Source organism: Acinonyx jubatus, chromosome A1, assembly GCF_027475565.1.
Source record: "Acinonyx jubatus isolate Ajub_Pintada_27869175 chromosome A1, VMU_Ajub_asm_v1.0, whole genome shotgun sequence".
NCBI lineage: Eukaryota > Metazoa > Chordata > Mammalia > Carnivora > Felidae > Acinonyx > Acinonyx jubatus.
The window spans coordinates 95,138,735-95,163,046 of record NC_069380.1 but is presented as its reverse complement, the minus strand read 5'-3'; positions in this window follow the sequence as shown (position 1 = coordinate 95,163,046).

Here is a 24,312-nt window from a genome sequence, read left to right as displayed (position 1 = left end):
GATTTTTTTTCAGTAGTCTCACTAGTGTTTAAATAGTGATGAAAAGGGGCGCCTGGGTGGCACAGTCGGTTGAGCGTCCGACTTCAGCCAGGTCACGATCTCGTGGTCCATGAGTTCGAGCCCCGCGTCAGGCTCTGGGCTGATGGCTCAGAGCCTGGAGCCTGTTTCCGACTCTGTGTCTCCCTCTCTCTCTGCCCCTCCCCCGTTCATGCTCTGTCTCTCTCTGTCCCAAAAATAAATAAACGTTGAAAAAAAATTAAAAAAAAATTAAATAAATAAAATAAAATATTGTATGATGAGGGGTGTGTGGGTGGCTCTGTCCATTAAGTGTCTGACTTTGGCTCAGGTCATGATCTATGGTTCATGGGTTTGAGCCCCAGGTTGGGCTTCGAGCTGACAGCACAGCGCCGGTTGGGATTCTCTCTCTCTCCCTCTCTCTCTGCCCACCTCCCTCTCTCTAAATAAACTTTAAAGAAAAAAAGGATTTATGGGGCGCCTGGGTGGCTCAGTCGGTTAAGCGTCCGACTTCAGCCAGGTCATGATCTCGCGGTCCGTGAGTTCGAGCCCCGCGTCAGGCTCTGGGCTGATGGCTCGGAGCCTGGAGCCTGTTTCCGATTCTGTGTCTCCCTCTCTCTCTGCCCCTCCCCCGTTCATGCTCTGTCTCTCTCTGTCCCAAAAATAAATAAACGTTGAAAAAAAATTTAAATAGCAATGAAAAGTGCACATTATTTTAAATTATGCAAGACAAAAATATGTGTATCTACTATTGTTGAGGCAGATTCAGGTTTTGATAGCTTATGTAAGATATTATCTGTGACATCCAAGGAAAATATTTTATCTAAATATATGCTGAACTCCATGTTGAATTTATAATATAACTTCTTAAAATTAGATTCACATATAAAATTAACTAAGAAAGGTTTAATTCCTAATAAATACATGTCAAGGAGTCCCGGTGACTCATTCGGTTGAGTGTACCACTCTTGACCTCAGTTCAGGTCATGATCCCGGGGTTGTGAGATTGAGCCCCACATCGGGCTCTGTGCTGACAGCTCAGAGCCTGGATCCTGCTTCAGCTTCTGTGTCTCCCTCTCACTCTCTCTGCCCCTCTCCTGCTCATGCTCTGTCCCTCTCTGTCTCTCAAAGATAAATAAACATTAAAAAAAATTTTTTTAAAGAAGTAAAAAGTCTATTGTTTCTTTATGCAGAGATACGATATGAATTTTCTCCATCCTAAATGTTGTAACTCAGGAAAAGAAAGCAAAGAGAAAAAAACAAAAGCTTACCTACAGTTATATAATATATTCAGGTTCCCCCTATTTTTTCTTACCAAAACAAGAAAAAGAAATCATTATCAGTCAAGGACAATGTTGCCTTCCTTCTTTTTATATGTGAGAACCTTTGGTGTTCTATCTACCAGCTCTTTTTAAATCAAAATGATACTGGCTAATATGGATTCACGGCAGGAACTAAGTAACAGAGAATTGATACAAAATGACAGGGACAACTTCACTAGAAAATGTGAGAACTCATCCATAATGTATCTATTGACTGGAAAAAGTATTGAACGTAGCTGCTTCACCAATAACCTACAGCAGGTTGCAAACTACTGTGAACTTACCTATTTCGGAGTCTATAGTTCAGTCATGCCGGTAGGCTTACATTTCACAAAAGAGACAGCTCTTAGGACAAATGAGTACAAAATCACCCTTCCCCCACCCCTCGCCCCCACCCCCCTGCTGTTTTCTCTGCTCCTTCTTTTTAAGAGGAACTATTGTGTTGCTCTCACATGACTAGCAAGAGTCTGCTAAATAAGAGATCCGTAAATAAAGAGGATTTAAAAATACACTGCACTCCATATTGAATTTACAAAATAACTTGTTAAAATTAGGTTCACATGTAAAATTAACTAAGAAAGATTGGCTTCTTAATCAATATAGGTCAGGGAACCTGAGTGGCAGCGTTGGTTTTGCGGAAATGAAGAGGATTCATGCTTTCCTGCTGATGGGTCTTAACATAGGTGTGTAATGTACTTGTTAAGACAAACACATGTAAAATACTGCATTTTCCTTTCCTTTGTTTGGTCTTTCACATTTCTTTTTTGTACCTACCTTCTCCTAGGTGTCTTCCTTTCTCTTTTTTCTTCTTTCCTTCTTTTATTTCTATAATTATTTATTAACATGTAGTATATGTGATGGGTACCATTTTGCCTCAAAGATCTAGCACAGAAGGATTTTACTGCTAGAGAGAGAATAACATTGGTATATTAAATAACTTTATTTATTTATTTTTTAATGTCATGGGAATGACACAGATGATTCAGACCTTTTGAGTTCTTCCCCCTCTCTTGATTCTATTTTATCTAGTTTTTCCCCAGGGGAGAAAATGATGGCCAGGATGATCCAGGCAGAATATAAGCTGTAACTGCAATAGTTATTTTTTGTGTTGTCCACATTAATTGCCCATGATACACCTATTCCCTCAGATACTGTCATTTTCCTAAGAAAAGCAAGAGTAGTCCAGGGTATTAACCAGAGATTTTCACCTGGCGTGTAATAGGACACCCTGGAAAGTAGGATGTAGGTCACCAGCCTGCCAAGACACTGACCCTTTCCTTTAGAACTTGGGGGAGCTCGTAAGTTTTTTTTTTTTTTTTTTTTTTGTCAACTATCTTCAGATTGCCACACAAAAAAATATCATTTTTCTAGGTGTGTCAGATGTGAAAACTTTCCGTGTAACACAAGGAACAAAAATATTTTTTGCAGTCAATACAAGCCATCAAGTACAAAGATTTGCTTTTGCATTCTTATTTTAAAGCTTGCAGTTGGAAAGCAGACTTAGAATTTCTCCCTTCCTCCTTCTCTTTACACTCTACACAAATGAGAATCTCAGGAAAAAAAAAAACATGTTGCCAATATTTGAGAATATTTGGGGGATTTTATTTTGAGAGACACCGAATTCCTAAGTTAAAATAGGAATAATTATTCACTTAAAAATATTTAAGTTTTGGGGTGCCTGGGTGGCTCAGTTGGTTAAGTGTCCAACTGGCTCAGATCATGATCTCATGGTTCCTGAGTTTGAGCCCTGCATCAGGCTCTGTAGTGACAGCTGGGAGTCTGGAGCCTGCTTCCAATTCTGTGTCTCCTTCCCTGTCTCTGCCCCTCTCCTGCTCACACTGTGTCTCTCTCTCTCAAAAATAAACATAAAAAATTAAAAAAATATATTTAAGTCTTTCTTCCAAACAGAAATATATTAGATATCTGTATCTATTCAGGTTTATATTATTTCTTTCAGTCTTTTTTATGTTCCTTATGCAGATCATGAGAAGTCTCTTTAATATTAATATTAAACTATAATGCTATACATGTATACATTGTAAAAAAGAGATCATTTTTCTATTATAAATTGGACCACTTTTTCATTTTTACAAGTGATCACTGTTATTATACAGAAATATTATTGACTGTAATTTTCTTTTACTTGACCACACTACTGAATCTTGCAATTATCGTTGACTTACAGTTGCCCCCCTTACATTTTCTAGTGTCCAAGGAAAATATATTATCTGCAAATTAAAACTGTAACCAGTTGGAAAGGTGTTTCTAAGACAGTGTCTAGCAAATTGTTGAAACAGCAACAACAACAACAACAAAAAGAGCTTTGTTAGACCAGGAAACAGAAGAAACATCGTTTATGTTTTGCACTCAAATTTCGTCTCTGTAGCAATTTATCTGAATGTGATTGAAAATTTAGTACAACTTCTGATTGATACATTGTGCTTTTTTTCCTTTGCCAGCTTTCCTGAGGTACAATTGATACATGACACTATGTAAGTTTAAGGTATACAACATGATGATATCATACATGTATATACTGCGAAATGATTACGGTTACAGGGTTAGTAAATACTTTCATCACCTCACATAATTACGTGTGTGTGTGTGTGTATGTGCGTGTGTGTGTGTGTGTGTGTGTGTGTGTTAAGAACATTTAAGATCTAGTTAAATACAGAACATCCACATGATTCAACAAATCCACTTCGGCACATATATTCAAAGGAAGTGAAATTAGGATTGCAAAGAAATATTGCCATCTCTGTATCCATGGAAGCATTATTCACAATGGTCAAGATAGGGAAACGACCTCAGGCATTCTATTTAAGTGAATGCATAGAGTGGTATTGGTACGATGGAATATTACTCAGCCACCAAAAAAGAAGGAAATCTTGGCCTTGGTCACAACATGAATGACCCTAGAGAGCATTATGATAGGTGAAGTAGAGAAAGACAAATACTATACGGTATCAATTTTATGTGGAATCTAAAAAGCCCAACTCATTGGGGTGCCTGGGCGGCTCAGCTGGTTGAGCATCCGACTTTGGCTCAGGTCACGATCTCTCAGTTCATGAGTTCAAGCCCTCTGTCAGGGTCTGTGCTGACAGCTCAGAGCCTGGATCCCGCTTCGGATTCTGTGTCTCCTTCTCTCTGCCCCTTCCCCATTCATGCTCTGTCTCTCTCTCTCAAAAGATAAATAAGTATTAAAAACATTTTTTTTGAAAAGCCCAACTCGTAGAAATAGTACTAGGGACTAGAGAGTAGGAGAAAGAGAGAGATGTCAGAAAAATGGTATAAATTTCCAGTGATAAGTTCAAGGGATCTAACATATAGCATGTTGAATTTAGTTTACAATACAGTATTCTACCATATGTTGTTATTAAGATGATGTCAGTGAATAAGTTCAGCCATCTCAAGTCCAAAATAAGAGGCAAACTTAATAAAGTCCAATTAGCCCAGGGCCATTCCTAGGCAAGTCTATGAATAAGGCAAGTTTATTTTCATGATGTCTTTCCTTTTATTCCTAAAGTCTCCCTTTTGTTCTCTATTGGTGCTCTTACTCACAGCATAGGCTTTTATTTATTTACAACAATCTTTTGGAATCCCAGGATCCTAAGTGCTCTACAGATGTTTTCCATTCATCTCTAACCTCTGGCACCTAGAGATGGCCCCTTCCATGTAGTTTCCAATAGGCCTCAGCCATCTGCCAAGCAGGTGTAATAGCTTACCTGTGTCCACAAAATAATGGGTTACAGTAGATTGTGCTGCTACCTGTTGAGGTAAGATACTTGCCTTAAAGAGATTTCCTGTAACTCAGGACTTAACATTATAGCTGTTGAATTAAGTGATGGTGAATGTTTTCATTCTTTCCACCATATTTTTCTTCATTTTATTTCAGGGCCTTCTGATAGACAGTCAGCTTTCTTGATATGAAAATATAAAAGGTCCTGACTAGGCAGGAGAAGCCAAGATGGCAGAACAGCATGGAAGTTTTCTGTGTGTCTTATGTCCATGAAATACAGCGAGACCAACGCTAAACTATCCTGTACACCTAGAACACTTATCTGAGGATTAACACAACAATCTGCACAACCTCAACCACAGAATTCAGCAGGTACATGGTGCAGAGAGGTGAACTTGGGGAGAGAGAAGGTGCGGAGGGTAGGGAGCCACTTTTGCGGGCAGAGAGAGGACAGAGACTTGGGTTGAGGGGAGAATACAGGAAAAGTACCCCTCACCAAAAGCAGCTGGAAACAAAGTTGAACATTGGAAATAGCCGCAGGAACTGAACTAAAAAGTGAGAAAGGAGAAAGGAGAGGGTTTAAATTCCATTAAGACTGTAAACAAGGGGAGTGCAAAGTCTGCAAGTCTACAGCTCGATACCTGGTGGTGCTCTGGTGGGAAGGGTGAATCCCCCAGGCAAATCCCAGAGTGGGGTCTGGGAGGTTCTTAGGCCACACGGGGAGAAGTGGTTCCACTGCTGGAAGGATACTTGGTAGAGACTGTTGAGGCCACCTGGCCCCAGCAGACCACTGAGAACAGCCACATTCTCTGGTGCTGGAACAAAGTTGTGAAGGGTGAAGCCTGGTGACAGATATGTGTTGTGATTTTCCATAATCCCTGAAAGGCTGCTGCTGCACTATCTCGTGAACTTTTTCTGGGGTGGGCTGGCACCTGACCGCAGTCTCTGGGCATTGGCAGCAGCACATCCCACAAGCGTTCCTGGGTGCCACCAGCACCCGGCCACTGCTCAGTGAGACCCTCCACAGAGGGGCAGAATGGGTCAAACCCACAGTCCTTCAGAAGTAAAGGGCTGGGGAAAACAGCCACATCTGAGACAAAACTCTGGAGGGAGGTGCTGCCTGGAGCTTGGTCACCGACAGTGTGGAAGCAGGGAGTGGACAAAAGCTGAAAACAGAGGATGGGTGTGCGATTGCTGATTGAGGAGAACAGAGTTCCGATACTAGAGACCAGGTAGCTGGGTGACGCCATTTTCACCACTGCCACTCATGCACCTATACACCTAACAGCGCCACAACAATCCACCCCAGTAGGCTAGCAGCACCATCTAGTGGAGAACGGAGCTGTTACACTGAGCCCCACCCAACTGGGCCAACCTCGCTCTTCAAGAACAAAAGTCTCACCACCTGCTTAGCTCATGGACTATAAAGTGCTTCATAATTTGACTCCTAGGGGAAAACGAAGTAATTTCAGTCATATTCAGTCTGTTAGCCAGTCCAACTATTCAATTTTCTTTTTTTTCTCTTTTTTGTTTCTTTTTTCTTGAATACATAAAGAGAAAAAATTCATTTTTTATTATCAACTTTTATTAAAAATATTTTTCTCCAGAGCCAAAGCATAAGAAACTCTTAAGAACTGAGAACAAACTGAGGGTTGATGGGGGGTGGGAGGGAGGGGAGGGTGGGTGATGGGTATTGAGGAGGGCACCTTTGGGGATGAGCACTGGGTGTTGTATGGAAACCAATTTGACAATAAATTTCATATATTGAAAAATATATATTTTTCTCCAATTTTTTCCACTCTATTTTTTACTTCTGTGTAAATTTTCAAATTCAATTTTATTTCCATCATTTCATTTTAGTCTACTTTAATGTATTCACTTTTTCAAATTTTCCAACGATTTCCTTTTTTTTTTTTCTGTTTTCCCTTTTTCTCTAATCTATCAAGCCACTTTCAACACCCAGACCAAAACACACCTAGGATCTAGCATCATTTATTCAAATTTTTTGCATGTATGTTTGTTTTTAATTTTTAATTTTAATATTTTTTTAATTTAATTTTTTTTGTTTTAATTTTTTCTACCTCATTAATTCCTTTTCTCCCTTCAAAATGAAGAAAGAAAGGAATTCACCCCAAAAGAAAGAGCAGGAAGAAACGACAGCCAGGGACTTAACCAACACAGATACAAGCAAGATGTCTGAACCAGAATTTAGAATCATGATAATGAGAATACTAGCTGGAGTCAAAATAGATTAGAATCCCTTTCTGCAGAGATAAAAGAAGTAAAAACTAGCCAGAATGAAATAAAAAATGCTAGAACTGAGCTGCAATCTTGAAAGGATGCGTGGCAGCAATCTCGAATGGATGCTACAATCTCAAATGGTAGAAGGATGGATGAGGCAGAACAGAGAATCAGCGAAACTGATGGAGAATAATGGAGAATAATGGAGCAGAAAGAAAGAGGGAGATTAAGGCGAAAGAGCACGATTTAACAATTAGAGAAATCAGTGACTCATTAAAAAGGAACAACATCAGAATCATAGGGGTCCCAGAAGAGGAAGAGAGAGAAACAGAGGAAGGGTTATGTGAGCAAATCATAGTGGAAAACTTTCCTAACCTGGGGAAAGACACAGACATCAAAATCCAGAAAGCACAGACGACGCCCATTAGATTCAACAAACACTGACCATCAACAAGGCATATCACAGTCAAATTCACAAAATACTCAGGCAAGGAGAGAATCATGAAAGCAGCAAGGGAAAAAAAGTCCTTAACCTACAAGGGAAGACAGATAAGGTTTGTGGCAGACCCACCCACAGAAACTTGGCAGGCCAGAAAGGAGTGGCGGGATATATTCAGTGTGCTGAATCAGAAAAAATATGCAGCCAAGAATTCTTCATCCAGTAAGGCTGTCACTCAAAATAGAAGGAGAGATAAAAAGTTTCCCAGACAAACAAAAATTAAGGAGTTTGTGACCACTAAACCAGCCCTGCAAGAAATTTTAAGGGGGACTCTCTGAGGGGAGAAAACATGAATGAATGAATGAATGAATGAATGAATGAATACCAAAAGCAACAAAGATTAGAAAGGACCAGAGAACACTACCAGAAACTCCAACTCTACAAGCAACAGAATGGCAATAAATTCATGTCTTTCAGTAGTCACTCTAAATGTCAATGGACTCAATGCTCGAATCAAAAGACATAGGGTAATAGAATGGACAAGAAAACAAGACCCATCTATAAACTGCTTACAAGAGACCCACTTTAGACCTAAAGACACCTACAGATTGAAAGTAAGGGGATGGAGAACCACCTATCATGCTAACGGTCAACAAAAGAAAGCTGGAGTAGCCATACTCATATCAGACAATCTAGACTTTAAAATAAAGACTCTATTAAGAGATGCAGAAGGGCATTATATCATAATCAAGGGGTCTATCCACCAAGACTTAACAATGGTAAATGTTATGTGCCAAATGTGGCAGCACCCAAATATATAAATCAATTAATCACAAACATAGACAAATTCATCGATAGTAATACCATAATAGTAGGAGATGTCAACACCCCACTCACATCAATGGACAGATCATCTAATCAAAAAATCAATGAGGAAACAATGGCTTTGAATGACACACTGGACCAGATGGGTTAACAGATATATTCAGAACCTTTCATCCTAAAGCAGCAGAATATACATTTTTTTCCAATGCACATGGAATGTTCTCCAGAATAGACCACATACTGGGACACAAATCAGCCCTCAGCAAGTACAAAAAGATTGAGATCATATTGTGCATATTTCCAAACCACAATGCTATGAAACTCGAAATCAACCACAAGAAAAGAACTTGGAAAAGTAACAAATACTTGAAGACTAAAGAACATCCTACTAAAGAATGAATGGGCTAACCAAGAAATTAAAGAGGAAATTAAAAGGTATATGGAAGCCAATTAAAGTGATAACACCACAACCCAAAACCTTGGATGCAGCAGAGGCGGTCCCAAGAGGAAAGTATATAGCTATCCAGGCCTTCCTAAAGAAGGAAGAAAGATCTCAAATACACAACCTAACCTTACACCTTAAAGAGCTGGAAAAAGGACAGCAAATAAAACCCCAAACCAGCAGAAGACAGGAAATAATAAAGATTAGAACAGAAATCAATGCTATTGAAACCAAAAACAAAAACAAAAGCAGAACAGATCAATGAAACCAGAAGCTGTTTCTTTGAAAGAATTAACAAAATTGATAAACCACTAGCCAGTTTGATCAAAAAGAAAAAGGAAAGGACCCAAATAAAATCGAGAATGAAAGAGGAGAGATCACAACCAACACAGCAGAAATAAAAACAATAATAAGAGAATATTATGAGCAATTATATGCCAATAAAATGGCCAATCTGGAAGAAATGGACAAATTCCTAGAAACTGAAACAGGAAGAAATAGAAAATTTGATCAGACCCATAACCAGTAAGGAAATCGAATTAGTAATCAAAATCTTCCAAAAAAACAAGAGTCCAGGGCCAGATGGCTTTTCAGGGGAATTCTACCAAACATTTAAGGAAGAGTTAATACCTGTTCTCTTGAATCTGTTCTAAAAAATACAAATGGAAGGGAAACTCCCAAACTCTTTGCATGAGGACAGCATCACTTTGATTCCAAAACAAGACAGAGATCCCACTAAAAAGGAGAACTATAGACCAATTTCCCTGATGAACATGGATGCAAAAATCCTCAACAAGATATTAGCTAACCAGGGGCGCCTGGGTGGTGCAGTTGGTTAAGCGTCCGACTTCAGCCAGGTCACGATCTTGTGGTCCGTGAGTTCGAGCCCTGCGTCAGGCTCTGGGCTGATGGCTCAGAGCCTGGAGCCTGTTTCCGATTCTGTGTCTCTCTCTCTCTCTCTCTCTGCCCCTCCCCCGTTCATGCTCTGTCTCTCTCTGTCCCAAAAAATAAATAAACGTTGAAAAAAAAAATTAAAAAAAAAAAGAAAAAAAAGAAAAAAAAAAGATATTAGCTAACCAGATCCAACAGTACATTAAAAAAATTATTCACTATGACCAAGTGGGATTTATACCTGGGCTGGTTCAATATCCACAAAACAATTAACATGATTCATTACATCAATAAAAGAAAGGACAAGAACCATATGATCCTCTCAATAGATGCAAAGAAAGCATTTGACAAAATACAGCATCTTTCTTGATAAAAATCCTCAAGAAAGTAGAGATAGAAGAAGCATACCTTGAGATCATAAAGGCCATATACGAACGACCCAATGCTAATATCATCCTCAATGGGGAAAAGCTAAGAGCTTTCTCCCTACGGTCAGGAATAAGACAGGGATGTCCACTCTCACCACTGTTATGCAACATAGTATTGGAAGTCTTAGCCTCTGCAGTCAGAAAACACAGAGAAATAAAAGGCATCAAAATCGACCAGGAGGAGGTCAAACTTTCACTCTTCACAGATGACATAATACTCTATATGGAAAACCCAAATGATTCCACCAAAAAGAAAAACTGCTAGAACTGATTCATGAATTCAGTAAAGTTGTAGGATATAAAATCAATGCACATTCCTGTTCACCAAGGATGAAGCAACAGAAAGAGAAATCAAGGAATCAATCCCATTTACAGTTTCCCAAAAAAACCATCAAATACCTAGGAATAAATCTAACCAAAGACATGAAAAATCTATACACTGGAAACTATAGAAAGCTTATGAAAGAAATTGAAGAAGACACAAAAAAATGGAAAAAGATTCCATGCTCCTGGACAGAAAGAACAAATATTGTTAAAATGTCAGTACTACCCAAAGCAATCTATATATTCAATGCAAAACCTATCAAAATAACACCAGCATTCTTCACAGAGCTAGAACAAATCATACTAAAATTTGTATGGAACCAGAAAAGGCCCCGAATAGCCAAAGCCATCTTGAAAAAGAAAACCAAAGCAGGAGGCATCACAATCCTTGACATCAAGCAAAACTACAAAGCTATAATCATCAAGACAGTATGTTACTGGCACAAGAAGAGACACTCAGATGAATGGAACAGAATAGAGAACCCATAAATGGACCCACAAACTAATGGGTCCAACTAATCCTTGACAAAGCAGGAAAGAATATCCAATGGAATAAAGACAGTCTCTTCAGCAAGTGGAGCTGGGAAAACTGGACAGCAACATGCAGAAGAATGAACCTGGACCACTTTCTTACATCATACACAAAAATAAAATAAAAATGGATGAAAGACCTCAATGTAAGACAGGAAGCCATCAAAATCCTCTAGGAGAAAGTAGGCAAAAGCCTCTTTGATCTTGGCCGCAGCAACTTCTTACTCAACACGTCTCCAGAGGCAAGGGAAACAAAAGCAAAAATAAACTAGTGGGACCTCATCAAAATAAAAAGCTTCCACACAGCAAAGGAAACAATCAGCAAAACTAAAAGGCAACCGACAGAATGGGAGAAGATATTTGCAAACACCATATCACATAAAGGGTTAGTATCCAAACTCTACAAAGAAGTGATCGAACTCAACACCCAAAAAACAAATAATCCAGTGAAGAAATGGGCAAAAGACATAAATAGAAATGGGCAAAAGACATGTCCTTTCCAAAGGACATCCAGATGGCCAACCGACACATGAAAAAATGCTCCACATCACTGATCATCAGGGCAATACAAAGCAAAATCACAATGAGATAACACCTCACACCTGTCAGAATGGCTAACATTAACAACTCAGGCAACAACAGATGTGGGCGAGGATGTGGAGAAAGAGGATCTCTTCTGCATTGTTGGTGGGAATCCAAACTGGGTGCAGCCACTCTGGAAAACAGTATGGAGCTGCCTCAAAAAAGCTAAAAATAGAACTACCCTACAACCCAGCAATTGCACTACAAGGTATTTATCCAAGGGATACAGGTATGCTGTTTCGAAGGGCACATGCACCCCAATGTTTATAGCAGCACTATTGACAATAGCCAAAGTATGGAAAAAGCCCAAGTGTCCATCGAGGGATGAATGGATAAAGAAGATGTGGTACATATATATACAATGGAGTATTACTTGGCAATCAAAAGAAATTAAATCTTACCATTTGCAACTACATAGATGGAACTGGAGGGATTATGCGAAGCAAAATTAGTCAATCAGAGAAAGACAAATATCATATGACTTCACTCATATGAGGACTTTAAGATTCAAAACAGATGAACATAAGGGAAGGGAAGTAAAAATACTATAAAAACAGGGAGAGGGACAAAGCATAAGAAACTCTTAAATATGGAGAACAAACAGAGGGTTACTGGAGGGCTTGTGGGAGGGGGGATGGGTTAAATGGGCTAGGGGCATTATGGAATCTACTCCTGAAAGCGTTTTTGCACTATATGCTAACTAGTTTGGATGTAAATTAAAAAAAATAAAATAAAAAAAAATTAAAGTTCCTAAGACCTTTTTGAATGTAAGTACCAAATGAGTAGAATTCTCTAATTTAAATAAATATGTAGTAATAGCATATACATATGTATTGAAAAGTTTCCATATTGTAAATATTGATTTATTTATCTTTTCTTTCACTGCATTGTATTTTCAAAAGCTCAGCATTAATTATTATAGTATTGTCGGTCAGTCATGGGTTGAATTTGTAGGAATTAAATGAAGTTATTATAATATTATAACATTCAGCCTAAGATATTTATCACTGAAAGAGTCCTTCTCTGGATTGAGATATAGATCAGAATGTTGCTAGCCCCACATGGAATGGTAGTCTAGAAAATCTCTAAGTATCTCTTTTGGCCAATCTACATCTGCCTTCTCCAAGTTACTCTGGATATAAGGGGTTGAAGCTATAAAGACGGTATGTCCCGGTTCTGGCAACAAGCTCCTCATGCTTGAGATAACAAATCAAACACATCTCTAAAACTTCTGACCCCTAAAATAAAAATGAATACATACCATTTCCAACTCTTTAAAATTCTCCCAGTATTTGACATATCATCTGCCCTCTTCCTTAATAAAACTACTCAACTTCTTTTTCTACTGTGTTATTACACCTCCAATATCACCAGGCCATATCCTTTCTAAATAGGACATATGCCTTCAATCTATTCTCTCTTTATCATTTCCACTTCTGCCATCTTAAATTAATACTTAATCAAGTCCTATCCAGACTATGTTAACTATTTCTTCAATGGCCTTCTGTTCTTTCCTCAGTGAATTCATTCTCCATTTTGTAGAAAGTATTCTCTATGATAGCATCACTCATCTGTCTATAAACTGTCAATGTCTGTCACACACACACACACACACACACACACACACACACACACACACACACCTGTCTGGCACATTTAATTGCTTAATATTGCTTCAAAAGGTCATGATATCATCTCTCTGCATATTTATGTTTGGAAGATCCCCTCTTCTCCACAGTCTGCTTGAAAAAATGTTCTTTAATCATTACTTAACATTTATAGTGTGTTTACTATTTTCTCTGATATTCTACAAAGAATTACTTGTATCTTCCTCTGAGTTCTCACAAAATTTTATGTACAATTTTCAATAATAGCAGTATCACTCTGATGATGGTTATTTTGTTTTCTATAACTTTCTTCCCTATGAGATTCACTAAGAAAATGTCCTAAGTTATATTTGTGTCTCCTTCCATTTACCATAGCCAACACATTCTAGGTACACAATTAGTGAATTTTCTTTTTACCTAACTTTGTATCATAATTTGTTATAGGACTTCCACTTTGTATCATAATCTATTGTATGACTTCAAAAGAGAGAGAGAGAGAGAGAAAGAGAGAGAGAGCTGGGTTCTAAATAAATTTTTTAAAAAAATATATATTTTTTAAAAATATATTCTAATTTCGACCCAGGTAATTGAACTCTTTATAAAACCAAATAATGCCCTCATAAAGACCTCTGGGAAAAGTACTTTTTACCAGGATTTTGCTCCTTGACATGAAAGCAGTTGGAAATATAATTTAGATAAAAAGTTAGTTCTAGCAGTTTTTCAGCCATCCACCATGGCTAAAAATGCCCTATAGCTTCTTGGACCATCTACAGCTAACCTGACTATAGCTGGTATGTCTAGGAGCTTTAAAAGTTGGGCCATATGACTTTCCAGAACAACTCATACTTATTATATCTAATATTTACCTGAATTACATGTGAGTTATGGTTCCAAGAACTGATCAAACACGGAATTCTCACAATGCCATATGAGTTATTATCCCCATTTTATGGGTGAGAAAAGTTGAGACTTAGAGAAGATAAGTAACCCATCCACAGCCAAAGAGCTTGGAGTCAGATGGTCTCAGGGTTAAGATGTAGGCACTCCAGTCTATAGTTTATGTTTCTACACTGCTTCCCATTAAAAATCAGCTACCAAATACAGAGATGCTTGAAGGCTGGGTGGGGTGGTGGGTACTGAGACAGAGAAGATAAGAGGAGGCCAACCAAGATGGTGGATAAAAAGACTCTGAAGTCATCTCCTTCATGGACACAGTGAATGTACACCTATATATAAATCATCTCCTGAAGAAGGACCGAGGGCTTACTGTACTGCTTATGATGGGAACCCAAACAAATCCTAATGCTACTACCTGCAGTAGGCAGGGATATCACTGAGGGGCTTTCACACAGATTCCCCTGTTCTGTAGCAAAGGGAGAAAAAAAAAACAACCAACAAACAGTAGTTTAAAGGACAACCAGACTATTAGTGGAGAAAGTCCATTTAGTAGTCCTAGCATGCCCACAAAATGGTGAGGAAACTACAAGAATTCTCTCTCGGACTGGAAGCACAGGTGAGCACCATTGTTTATGCCCCCCCCCCCCCACCCTGACACTGAAAATAGGAACAGGGTCCAGGCATTCTAAGTGGCCTACTCCAGCCATCACAGCAAGCCCCAGGCACGTAGCCCAAACCAGTACTCAACTATCTACCCAAGGTGCTCCCCTGGCCTGCACCTACTCTAACTCCAGCTAAACCACCAGGGTGACCTATGTAGGCAGTGTTCTAGCTTACTCTTGTTTCAGCTCCAGCTATCTGCTAGGGGGTTCCCAGCACAGAGCTCCCCGGACCCCTAGCCCACACTTGTTGTAGCTGCAGCCACCCAGTCAAAGCCTCCAGGCACACATAAGATGGGACATTCTTACATCAGACCACTCCTTCAGTAATGGAAGAGGTAACAGTTCTGCCTAACTCTTAGAAAGGAATACATAAAGTCAAAGTGAAGAGAAAGAGGAATGTGTTCTATAAAAGAACAAGATAAAACCTCAGAAACAGAATTAAACAAAATGGAGATAAGCAAACTACCTGATAAAGAGTTCAAAGTTATGGTCCTGCCGATATTTACACAATTTGAGAGAAGAGTGGATGAATTCAATGAGAACTTCAAACAAGACAGAAAATACAAAAAAAGAAAAGGAAAAAAAAAACACAGAGCTGAGCACATTACCTGAAATAAAAAATGCTTTTGAAGTAATCAACAGGAGAGGGGAGGATGAGGAGAAACAGATCAACGACCTGGAAGACGGTGTAGTGGAAATCACAGAAGCTGAACAGCATTAAAAAAAAAAAAAGAATATAAAAAATGAGGATAGATTATAGGACCCATGGAACAACATCTAGCAAATTAATATTCACACTGTAGGGGTCCCAGAAGGAGGAGAGACATAAAAGGGAAGAAAATTTATTTGAAGGATTGATAGCTCAATATTTTTCTAACCTGGGAAAGGAAAAAGATATCCAGGTCTAGGAAGCACGGAGAGTCCTCCCAAAAAGATCCATTCCAAGAGGAATCCATTCCAAGAGGAATCCATTCAAAGAGGTCCATTCCAAGAAACATAATTAAAATGTCAAAAATTATGGCACGCTTGGGTGGATCAGTTGGTTAAGTGTTCGACTCTTGATTTCAGCTCAGGTCATGATCTCACGGTTCATGGTTTTGAGCCCCGTGTCAGGCTCTGCACTGACATCATGGAACCTGCTTGGGATTCTCTCTCCCCTTCTCTCTGCCCCTCCCCTGCTCATGTTCTCTCTCTGTCTCTCTCAAAGCATAAATAAACATCAAAAACATTCTTTAAAAAAGTCAAAAATTAAAGATAAAAAGAGAATCTTAAAAGCATCAAGAGAAAAGTAAATATTTATATACAAGAGAAATCCTTAAGGATATGGGTTGATTTTTGAGCAGAAATTTTTCAGGCCAAAAGGGAATGAGAGGATACATTCCAAGTGCTGACCTTTGGTCAAGGTCAAGAACAAGACCTACAACTGAGAACATTCTACCCAGCAAGGTTATCATTCATAACTGAAAAGGAGATATGGAGTTTCCCAAACAAAAGTTAAAGGAGCTTATCACTACCAAACTAGAATTGTAAGAAATATTAAAGCCACTTCTTTAATCAGAAAAGAAAAGGCCATACTAGAAGTAAGAAAATTATGGGGAAAAAAAATCACTGATAAAAGCCAACATACAGTAAGACAGATCAATCACTTACTGAAGTAGTGTGATGCTTAAAAGACAAAAGAAAATCAATGATATGTAGAAAAACTAGTCACAGGATACACAAAATAAAAAGATGTAAATTATGACATTATAGACACAAAATGTGTAGTAGAGGAGGATTAAAAATGTAGTACTTTTAGAATGCGTTTGAACTTGAGCAACCACCAGTTTAATATTGATTGCCATATACATAGGATGCCATATATGAACTTCACAGTAACCAAAAACCAAAATCTATAATAGGTACACAAAAAATAAAGAGAAAAGAATTCAAGCACCACACTTTAAAAAAAATCATTAAATCACAAGGAATAGAAAAAGAGGAGAAAGGAACAGAGAAGAACTACAAAAACAACCAGGGAACAATTTTTAATAAATGGTAATAAGTACATACACATCAATAATTACTTTAAATATTAATGGAATAAATGCTCCAAGTAAAGCACACAGGGTGAGTAAATGGATAAAAAAAAAAAGAATATTCTACATAGTGTATGCAAGAGACAATTTGGATCTAAAGACACACACAGACTGAAAATGAAGGGATAGTAAAAGACAGTCCATGCAAATGGAAGGGAAAACAAATCCTGGTGTAACAGTATTTACATCAGACAATACAGACTTTAAAGCAAAGTATAACAAAAGATAATAAAGGGCATTACATAGTAAGAAAGGGATAGATCCAAGAAGAAGATATAACATATCTAAGTACCTATGCACTCAACATATGAGCACCTAAATAAATAAAGCAAATATTAACAGATATGAAGGAAGAAATTGGCAGCAGTAATAAAATAATAGGGGACTTTAACATCCCACCTACATAAATGGATCAATTATCCAGAGAGAAAATCAATAAGGAAACATTGGCAGAATGAGACATTAGGCAAAATAGACTTAATAGATATATACAGAACATTTCATCTAAAAACAGCAGAATATACATTCTTTCCAATTGTACATGTAGCATCTGTGCTAGATAAAAGAGAGAGAGAGAGAGAGAGAGAGAGAGAGAAAGTAATCAAACAGGCAGGAGAGAAACAGAGAGAGAGGGGGGACAGAGACTACCATGCAGGCTCTGTGCTGACGTTCAGAGCCTGACATGGGGCTCCAACTCACAAACCATGAGATCAGGACCTGAACCAAAGTCAAGAGTCAGACATTTAACTGCCCGAGCCACCCAAGTGCCCCTCAAACATCTTTTCTAATGACAATGTTATGAAACTCGAAATTAATCAAGAAAAAAAATTTAAAGAAACAAAACTACATGGAAGCTAAACAGCATGCTACTAAAAAAGCAATGGTCAACATGCACACACACACATGCACACACACACACCAGAAATTAAAAAAAAAAAAAACCTGCAGGCAAATAAAAATAGAAACACAGTGGTTCAAAATACTTGGGATGCAACAAGAGCAGTTCCAAGGGACAAGTCTATGCAATACAGACTTTCCTGAAGAAGACAGAAAAATATCAAATAAACAATGTAATTTATACTTAAAGGAATTAAAAGAAGAAAAACAAATGAAACCCAAAGTTTGGAGAAGGAATGAAAAATAAGTACTAGAGCTGAAACAAAAGACTACCAAAAAGATCAAAAAGAACAGAACAGATTCAATGGAACTAAGAGCTGGCTCACTGAAAAGATACGATTGATAAACCTACAGTAGGCTTCACCAGAAAAAAGAAAAAAGAGAGAGAAGGCTCCAATAAACAGAATCAGAATGAAAGAGAAATTACAGCCCAAACCAAAGAAGTGCATAGAATGGTCAGAAACTACTACAAACATCATAAGCTAACAAATTGGAAGAGCCAGGGGAAATGGATGAAGTCATAGAAATATACAATCTTCCAAGAGTGAATCAGGAGGAAAATCTCAACAAACAAGTTATGTGTAAGGAGACTCAATCAATAATCAAAACATGCCAATGAACACAAGTCCAGGACTGACTTCACAGCTGAATTTCACCAAACATTTACAGAAGCGCTAAAACCTCTTCCTCATCAACTTTTCCATCAAGTAGAAGAGTAAGGAATGTTTCCAGATTTAATCCACCAGGCCAGCATTCTAATGGTACCAAAACCAGATAAAGACAGAACAATGAAACCTACTTATAGGTTAATATCACTGACGAACATAAAGGCAAAATGAATAAAATATGAGCATAGTGAATTCAACAATACATTAAAATAATTATTCACCACGATCAAGGGGAATTTACTTCAGGGATGTGAAAGTGGTTCAATTTTCACAAAAAATAATCCATGTAACATATCACAATAATTAGAGAAAGGATAACAACCATATGATCATCTGAATAGATGCAGAAAAAACATTTGACAAAATACAACATCCATCTGTGGTAAAAACTCTCAGAAAGGGGGTTTAGAAGGAACAATACCTCCACATAATAAAGGCCATCTATGAAAAAGTCACATCTAAGCCCATACTCACTGATGAAAACCTGAGAGCTTTTATTTAAGATCAGGAATAAGACAAGGATGTCCATTCTCACCACTTCTATTCAACACAGTACCAGAAATCCTATCTGCAAGCAATCAGACAGGAAAAAGAAATAAAAAGCATCTAAATTGGTATGGAAGAAGTAAAACTGTCACTATTTATAGATGGCATAATACTACATATAGAATACCCAAAAGACCCCAACACATAAGCCATTAGAACCAATAAATGAATCCATTAAGTTGTAAGATACAAAATTAATATACAGGAATGTCTGGTGCTTGTACACACTATGAACTAAGTAGCAGAAAGAGAAATTAAGGAAACAATCCCATTTGTAACTGAATCAAAAAGAATAAAATACCTAGAATAAATTTAACCAAGAAGATATAAGACCCGAACTCTGAAAACCCTAAAACATGGATGTACGAAATTAAAGATGATACCAATAAGTGGAAAGATATACCAGGCCTACAAATTGGAAGAGTATTGTTAAAATGTCCATACTGCTCAAAGCAATCTACAGATCCAATACAATCTCTAGCACGACACCAATAGTGTTTTTCACAGAACTGGAATAAACCTAAAATTTGCATGGAAACACCAAAGACCCTGAGTAGCTAAAGCAATCTTGCTGAAGAAGTACAAAGCTAGAGGTATCACCATCTCAGATTTCAAACTGTAGTACAAAGCGATAGTAATTAAAATAGTACAGCACTGGCACAAAAAGAGACACACATATCAAAAGAACAAAATAAAGTGCCCAGAAATAAAACCATGCTTATATGGTCAAGTTATCTATGGCAAAGGAAACAAGAACATACAATGGAAAAAAAATAGTGTCTTCAGCCAATGGTCCTGGGAAAACTAGACAGCAATATATGAAAGAATGAAACTGGACCATTCTCTTATACTATATTCAAAAATAAACTCAAAATGGATTGAACACCTATATAGAGGACCTGAAATCATAAAAACTTCTCAAAGAAAACATACACAGTAAACTCCTGGACATCAATGTTGGCGACATTTTCTTGGGACTATGTCCAATTAAAAACCTCTTGCACAAGGAAAGCACCCACAAGATGCAAACTCAACCTACTGGATGAGAAAAGATATTTGCAAGTGATTTATCTGATAAGGGATTACTATTGACAATATAAGGAAAAAAAAAACTTCTGTAACTCAACACCAAGAAAAAAAATCTAATTAGAAAATAAATACAAGATCTGAATACACGTTTCAAAAGATCTACACATGACAACAGACACAGGAAAACATGCTCAATGTTACTAATAATCAGGGAAATGCGAATTGAAACCACAGTGAGATATCATTTCACATCTGTCCGAATGGCTAGTATCAAAAAGACAATAGGTGTTGGCAAGGATGTGGCTAAAAGGGAACCCTCTTGCAATGTTGGTAGGAATGTAATTTGGCGAAGCCACTAAGGAAAATAGTATGGAAGTTTCTCAAGAAATTAAAAAAAGAAGTACCATATGATCTGGTAATTCCACTTCTAGGTATTTACCTGAAGAAAATGAAAAAAAAAATGATACAAGATCTATGTACCCTTATGTTCAGGATAGCATTATTTACAATAGCCAAGATATGGAAATAGCCCGTGTGCCCACTAATAGATACACGGATAAAGAAGACGGAGTAAACATATACAATGAAATATTACTCAGCTCTAAGACAACAATAAGATCTTGCCATTCCCAAAATCATGGATGGACCTGGAAAGTATCATGCTAAGTGAAATAAATGGACAGAGTCAGACAAATGTTACATGTTTTCATTTAAATGTGAAATCAAAACAAAACAAAAGAAACAAAAAAGAGACTCTTAAGTACAGAAAATAAACTGGTGGTTTCAGAGGCAAATGGGATGAGGGGATGGGTAAAATGATTCAACAGGATTAAGAAGGACAAACTTTTAGTTATAAAATAAATCACAGGGATGAAACGCACAGCATAGGATACAAAGTCAATAATATTGTAATCACCCTGTATGGTAACAGATGGTAACTACACTTATCATGCTGAGCATTTTGTAATGTATACGATTGTCAAATCACTATGTTATATACCTGAAATTAATATAATACTGTAGGTCAACTGTGATTTAAGATCAGCTATGGAACTCATTCAATACAACTGGAGAAAGAAATCTGAATTCTTGTAAGATCTACCAAACAAGAACCAAATTCAGATCAGCAATCCATGTTAGAGAAGTTAAACCTATCACCTAATGAATCATTGTGTAAATAAACGAAGTATGCTTTCTCTAGTTAATATTACACAACGTTTGCAAGCACCTTACGCAGAAAACACACTCACATATACATAACTAGGTACAGTTTCATTTGTTACTTGCCACAATTCAGAGTTCATATTCTTACCTCCACGTTAGAGAAAATATAAATGACTTGCCCTCGTTAATAGTTCAAAGGACTAAATCAGGCATTCATGTTCAGGTTGAGAAACTCTAAACCTCATTGTTTTTGTTTTGCTTGTTCTTTTCTCCCCCAACTTCTTTGATATCTATGTAGTGTGTGGTTCTCGCTCTAAAGCTGAGAGATTAAGTAGGAGTCTCTTATGCACATGCATATAACTGGGTAGGAAGTAAAGACACAATAGGGGCAGGATACAAGGGCACAGCTTGACTCATTATATTTATATATAATATCATGAATTATATATATATAATGAATTATATATATATGTAGTATAGTATATATATATAGTATAGTATATTACTATATATATGAATTATACATATATAGTATAGCATATATATAGTATATTACTATATATATATATCACTATATATATATATATATATATATATATATATATATATATATATATATATATATAGTAAGACTGATACCCATTGTTTTATTACATGGTGCCATGACATTTCATTCACCAGTCCATTTATTTAAGGGTTTGGACCACTTCCTGCATAAAAGGAAATTCCTGGGATCCAAACATATTGAGATTCATACAGTTCAATAATCTTATCTCATCCTCTGAAATAAAAAGCATTGCTCTTCCCAGTTTTTCAAAGATGTATTGCAAATCAATAATTGCTTTTTACTTTATTTGCTCCCTACCTCCACTATTCTGACTTGTATCATGGTACCAAACTCCATTTTTTTGGTGAACTCCTTGATGTTCTCCTTTAAAAGTACTGTGACAGCTTGAAAATAATTTGACCACACTGAATAGCAATCAGAGGTAAACTCAAGTTGATCTGTGACTTCTGGATTCTCAGTGCTTCACAAAATTGTCGGTATGCATGATTTGCATGTGTGCAAATACAGACAATGATGCTTCTAAGGCACCGGAAGGTATTGTTCAGAGCATATTTGGAATTGCAAATGTTTATTATATTTGTTAAAAAAAAAAACACCACTCTGCCCTAATGCCCTGAGGGTAAGTATTAAAATGCCTGACCAAGACACGATAATGAGTTCTCATTTAATGCAAGATACACTTGGAGAGTGAATTAGCCTGGTAATGTCCCTTTAATGGTACTGACTGCCAATAATTGTCAGAGCAGTATTTTTTTTTAAATTATCTACTTCATGCTTTCTGTCACAGTAGGCTTCTACATTATTTGTTATATTGTTTCCTAAAAATAATAAAGAAAGAAAGAAAGAAAGAAAGAAAGAAAGAAAGAAAGAAAGAACGAACGAACGAACGAACGAACTGTGGGAGGGCCACGTGCATGTCTCAGTCAGTTAAGCATCTGAATCTTGAATTCAGCTCAGGTCATGATCTCATGGACTGTGAGTTTGAGCCCCATGTCAGGCTTTGCATCGACCGCATGGAGCCTGCTTGGGATTTTCTCTCTCTCTGTGTGTCCCCAAATTCCTCCCTGCATCCCTCTCTCTCTCTCTCAAAATAAATAAATAAACTTATTTTCAAAATGAACTTTCAAAATAAAACTTTAAACTTCAAAACGTCAAAACAAAAACTCTCAAAATAAATAAACTTATAAAAATTGGTGGAAACTCAAAGTTGAGTATCTCTGTTGAGATGGAAAAAAAAAAAAACTATCTTCCAATTTCACCTCATATGAGTGGTACTGGCACTCAGATTTATACCATTCAGCCCATAAACAAATATTCTGATACAAAGGACTCTTCTCTTCTGCTTTCTATTTTTGAAGGTTCTTAATGCCATTTTTAGTGGGTGTTTCAAGTGCTGGACAGCTCTGAAGCCTGATTGTTTCCTTTAACAACTTTGAAAAATTACAATCAGATAGTTTATACTGGTGGTTTCCCTGGAAAATAATATATAAGGAGAAGACAGACCAAGGATATCCTTGTTTATTTTTAACTGTGGTTTCCAATAAGATCTGGAAGCTCTGAGAAGCACTTCTAAACATCTTATTCCAGTTGTAAAACCAGAGTATGCATTGCACGAAAGTCCTTCCTTCGTGTACAATTGGTTCACATCCTGAGAGATGATAACATAAAGTTTCTAGATATGATTCATATCCATAGACCTCTGGGTTTTCCAGCCCTGAACCACTGCAGAAGAAGCCTTGTTGCTGGTAGGAAGTCAGCAGGACACTTGCCTTTCCTTCTGGACTGACATTTCCAGGTCCCCCAGGTGCCTGTCCCTAAGGTAGCCCCCTCCATTCTTCAGCTCTTGGGTATTTCCTGTTGTTTCCCAATGGGAGGCCACTAGCTTGGACTTTGTGCTGTCACACGAATCTCGTCTTCATTTCCCTTTCTTATTTTTGTTTAAATCTAGTACACTTTGCTCTGTTTTTCTGTTTCAGTACTTTTGCCCACTCAAAACTTGCTGAACTAAGGATGTCTAGCTGCTTTGCAAGTGTCGATGACAGGGCACAATTTGTTCACCTATAAAAATCCACATCACTGATAATCATCAAAAGGGAAGATGAAAACCAAAAACACAAATCCGATAGTAAGTATACCCAAGTTAGCTATAACCCAACCCATCACTTGCCTGCCACGTGCGTGTGCGCAAGCCAAAAGAAAAAAAAAAACATCAACATTTATGTTCCTGAGTTACTAAATTTTAGCACCTTGATCTGATTACACTGCCTGTAGCATGATAACCCCACAGTTAATTCTTCTTGACTGCAGTGACATCTGTTGGTGAGGGCAGAGCTGATGAACCTCGGGTTTGGCTCTTCCGACAAAAATCAACCCACAAGCTGTTCTGGGCTCAGGCAGATGTTTCCCTCTATTTGATT